Source organism: Gorilla gorilla, chromosome 7, assembly GCF_029281585.2.
Source record: "Gorilla gorilla gorilla isolate KB3781 chromosome 7, NHGRI_mGorGor1-v2.1_pri, whole genome shotgun sequence".
Taxonomy (NCBI): Eukaryota; Metazoa; Chordata; class Mammalia; order Primates; family Hominidae; genus Gorilla; species Gorilla gorilla.
Genome location: NC_073231.2, coordinates 107219343 through 107224515, shown reverse-complemented (window position 1 = coordinate 107224515; position 5173 = coordinate 107219343). Strand labels below are relative to the sequence as shown.

General features: G+C 42.8%; 1 long non-coding RNA gene across 1 annotated transcript; it reads left to right on the top strand.

Annotated features, from left to right (window-relative positions):
- The first annotated feature begins 1958 nt into the window (after nt 1-1958).
- On the top strand, nt 1959-4206 carry LOC129523994 (uncharacterized). The gene is made up of 3 exons (XR_008667645.2): nt 1959-2033; nt 3852-3932; nt 4151-4206. It is a non-coding gene; the product is annotated as an uncharacterized lncRNA (long non-coding RNA).
- Nucleotides 4207-5173: the final 967 nt, after the last annotated feature.

Sequence of the window (5173 nt, the reverse complement as noted above, 5' to 3'; positions counted from 1 at the left end):
GCTGGAACTTCTAATCCCCTTTCTTCCCAGGTGTGAGTGCAAAAGGCTCAGGGAAGGGTTCAGGAAGGAGAGTGAGCCTGCATGATGACATGAGAAGATGTGGTCCATCTGAAAAGCTACACAAGGCATCTCTCATCTCTCTCTTTGCAATAAATCTCCCTGGATCCCTAGACAGTGCTTGCCAGAGTTGGCTGCTAATGCAGAGACTTGCCTGGAAGTTAAGAAACAGTGTGAATATTCAAGAAGTATAAACCAAGTTCCAGATGGGAATTCCTGGAACCATCTTTTTCTGGGTGATCTCCTCCCTCCACTGCCATCCTAAAACTTGTTTTGATGGGCTGTTTTTATGAAATTCTTTCTTGTCTCCAACTTCTGCTTCCCACCCTTCTGGTCACCAAAATGGAAGGAAAAGCACTGAATTTTTAAAGCAGCTGCCTGACCCCCACAGCAACACACACACACACACACACACACACACACACACACACACACAGCCCTCCAAAACACTTTCTCCATTTTTAGCAAGCAAAAGGGGAGTGGGGCAGAAAGCAGTCTTTTGCAGTGATCTATCTTGTTTCCTGGTCAATCCATTTGGATGATGACTGACAGATGTTAAAATGGAGCCTCATAGTTTAAGGTGCCTGCACTGTGATTGACTCCATCTTGCTGCAATAAACAATTATTTATCACTAATACCTTGTAGGGCTCCTGGGAGAACAGAGGTGGCATACACTGCACCACGCTCACCTAGTGTTCAATTTATTCGTGCTAATTTTACCAGTCTTTGGAGGGGGATGAACCAAAATTTTCCCTTCTGTGTGTGTGTGTATGTGAGTGTGTATGTAAGTCTGTATGTGTGTATGTGAGTGTGGGTACCTGTGTGTGTATGTGTGTGTATGAATGTATGTGTGTATGTGAGTGTATGTGTGTAGGTGTGTGTGTGTGTGTATTTCAGTGTATGTGTGTGTATGAGTGTGTGTGTGTGTATGTGTGTGTCTGTGATTACTCTTCCATCTAATATTTTAGTCCAATTCATCCCCCCAAATTTTCAAGATAAATTTACTTAAATTCTTTTCAGTTCAAGTATCACAAATGTTGGTTTTCTATATCACTTGACTAGCCTGAAAAATGCTGGGCTTCTGTAAATTGCACTGGCTTGATTTAAGCTGTTGTCTAATTTGGCCTTAATCATAACAACAAAAAAATCATAAACAACAAAAATTCTTTGGAGTTTTACCGAAGTGAGGAGTTTCTATGTTCATTCAAACAAAGTGCTCACAATCATGTTTTTACTGAAATACAAAGATATAAAATGCTATTTCCACGCAGGAGTAAAGAGTCATTCCCAAACTTGTAACTCTAAAATGATCTCATTCTGCTAATAAATGGAGCCCAGCATATGTGTTGACATGCTGGAGGGACGCACCGTCGTAGACTCTTTATTGTCAGGCTGTTGGCCTGACTTCAGCTTCTACTGCCCTGCCAGCTACATAGGTGTGTGTCAGTCACTTCACCTTTCTGGGCTGCCGTTTCCTTCCGTGGCTCACAAGGTGACGGCGCTTGCCTGTTTCTAAGGTCCCCTCTAGCTCTGGGGTGTCATGATACTTTGAATAAGGAGGAAAGTTAGAATCATTTTGTCCAGGGCCAAATCTGGACCACTGCCTGATTTTGTATATCTCACACACTAGGAATGGCTTTTTACAAGTTTTAGTGGTTGGAAAAAAATAGTATTTCGGGAAACATGAAAATTATGTGGAATTTAAACTTCAGTATCCATAAATAAAGTTGAACTGGAACACAGCCGGGCTCACTTGTTTGTGTATTGTCTGCGGCTGCTTTCACACGACAATGGCAGTGTTCAGTAGTTGCCATGGAGACAAGCCTATAATATGGGCCACAAGCCTAAAATACTTACAATCTGGCCCTTTCCAGTAAAAGGTTGCTGGCCCCTGGTCTCGTCCAACTGTTTGACAGATGAGGACATTAATGCTGAGTGAACTGACTTGGCCGAGGTCCTGGTTCTTAAAGACAAGGTATAGTTATAGGAAGAAAGAGGCACATAGCCATTTTGAAGCATACAAAGGAACAAAAACAATTAACAATAAGCCAAAATTAAGGATGCAAAAGTAATTTCTTCCTCAAATGCCAAAGGATAATGTGTTCTACAACATAAGGACAAAGATATCATGAAACCCTTCCAGCACCCCACACCCTTTGTGAGGAAGAACTGATATTTTCTTAATCTGGAATCAAATGACAATGGGCTGGTGAGGAGGATTTGGGAAGGGGTAGATTACATCAGAAATTGCTCGAGATTCTTCATACTGATAACACTCCAGGAAGCCTACATCCACAATTGCTGAAGGAAATGGAGGTGGACATTAGAAACGCTTTAGTGGGTCTTTTCAAAAGTGCAGATCTGGAAGGGGTGAGGCAATACAACGTCTGGGGACAGGAAGCCTGGACTAGACTAGAACTTTCATCAGATGGAGGTCTAGTGTTAGGAAATCCTAAAGCCCTTTATGACACAGAGGCTCAACTTATAATAGCCAGCATTGTTCTGAGGTTGGCCCCTACTAACCTCCTGGCAAGAGGTTAAATAGGAGCAAAATAAATGTTGCATTGGCAACATAGCAGTTTTGAAAAGCTTTAGACAAAGTTCCATGTGGGGATAAAGCTCCTCACCCTTCAATTTACACAGGGCAGATTGCCTTTGCCTGGGAAGTTCCCGGTAGTGCGTAATAAATATTCCAAACCCAAGCATAAATAGGGGTGAGATGAAACTGCTCCAATGTCCAAACTGTTGGCAGTCCACTAGGTACCAAACATTACCCCTGTGGGAAGGGCCTTAGGCAGTTAAAATATAAAGTTGAAAGTTGGGCGCAGTGGCTCATGCCTGTAATCCCAGCACTTTGAGAGGCCGAGGCGGTCGGGTCACTTGAGGTCAGGAGTTCAGGACCGGCCTGGCCAAACGGTAAAACCCTCTCTCTACTAAAAATACTCTACAAAAAATTAGCCGGGCATGGTGGTGGGCACCTGTAATCCCAGCTGCTCCAGAGGCTGAGGCAGGAGAATCGCTTGAACTCGGGAGGCAGAGGTTGCAGTGAGCCAAGATCACGTCATTGCACTCCAGCCTGGGTAACATAACGAGACTCCATCTCAAAAAAATAAAATGAAATAAAATAAATAAAATGAAATAAAATTGAACTTACCAAATAGGATTTACCCTGGAAAATTGGATTATTTACAACACACAATACAGGTGCTGCAGAGTCAGTGAGAGTCAGGACGTTACTGTCTCAGTTTAACTCAGTGACAAGCTGCCCAGGGTTGCATCCAAAATCTAGGGAACGCAATGCGACAAGCTTGCGTTCCCATGTAACTTTGGACAGGTTGCTAAACCTTCAAGCCTCCTTGTCTTCTCCTGTAATGCCAATAAGAACAATAATAATAGCACCTACTTTATGGACTACTGTATTTAAATGAGATTTTAGAGGTAAAGTGCTTGAGAGATGTTGGTCACTAGTAAGTGTTCATTAAATGCCTTCTGTTCACTGTTGGCTGCATTGTATGGCATATTAACTGAGAGCATGGATTTGGGTGAAAATAGTCCTAGGCTGGAGTTCCAGCTTCACCACCAAGCAGCCTTGTAACCATGAGTAAATTCCTTCAATTCTTTGAGCTTCAATTTCTCTACTGTAAAATAATGATAATAATAGTTACCTCAAGGAGTTGTTGTGAGGATTAAATGAAAAAATATATTTACAGTGCTTGGGAGAGTTTCCAGCACTTAGATATCATTATCACCATCATCATTATCATCATCATTAATTGGTTGGTTCTGCCTTTAGAAAGCTTCTGAAGACAGCCTTCAACACAGGAAGCCTGATGTAAGATGCTTATGTGGCACACAGAATATAAAAAGTTTTTACGTAAGTGATTTGATCCAGTGAAGTTCCTCATACACATTAGAAAGGCCAAGTGAGACGCCAGGGAGAAGGACTCCAGGGCCAATCCTGCCTGCCCCAAAACCCTCCAGGCAAGCCCAGAAGGTGCTCCCTGGATTCCCTACTTCAGAATCACTGGGGTTCTTGCTTCTTGTTTGCTCACCTTCTTTCTGCTAAATTCTGTTATTCTTGTTTGCTGCCAGGCTTCTCAACATGTGGAACTCACTGCCACCATACTGCCTCATGTTCCATGTAAGAGGTAAATGCCAGTCTCATATTTATGAATAATAAGGTAGAAACCATTGCCTCTGAGGAGGAAAGGGTGCCTTCATATCTGGTCCAATCTCCCTTCTTAGTTTGTGGAACCAGTACTGTTTCCTACCATTAACAGATCTGTTTGCTTATCTAATATTCCCAGATCAAATTACCCAGTTTCCACTCCGATGGGCTTGACAAACCTGCTATCTCTATAACTTGGTACCCTGCACCCTTTCACACCTGCTGACTCCTTCACAATGAAGAGAAGGGAGCCAGTCTCCTGAGATTAAGGAATTATAAAAACATGTACTGTAGGTATCAGTGGCGCCTTATTTAGCACACATTTTGTGATAAGTCCAAGGTATTCTTTCCACTAGATTTAAGAACTGAGGATCTCTTCTGCCAAGTAAGCCAGATTGGTAGACTTGGCTTTCCATCCATTTCCCCATGTGCCTGTATGGGTGGGACACTAGAGAATAAATAATGCAGGAAATTCAGGGCCCTGTATTCCTAGGTTCATTCGTATAAGAATTGCTTCATCTAATCTCTTCATTTTACTGATGAGGAAATCAAGAAGATGTAACTCACAGCTGGATTCTAGTCAAGCCAGATAGGAGCTTAGCTCTCCCGACTCTCTTGTCACTGCTCTTTCCTCCTTAAAATTTTGTTGCTTTCCAGGCTCATAGCTGGAGTGGATTTTCACTCTCTTTTAAAATTTATTTTTTAGAGACAGCGTCTTGCTCTGTCCCCCAGGTTGGAGTGCAATGGTGTGATCATAGCTCACTGTAGTCTTGAACTTCTGGGCTCAAGGGATCTTTACACCTCAGTCTCCTGAGTAGCTAGGACTACAGATGCACGCCATCATGCCTAGCTAGAGGAGTGGATCCTCAGTGCCTTTTCCTTTTGTTCTGTGCAGCCATGGCTCATTTGGGGTGAGCCTAATCTGTCTTCTTACCCTTGGGTCCCAG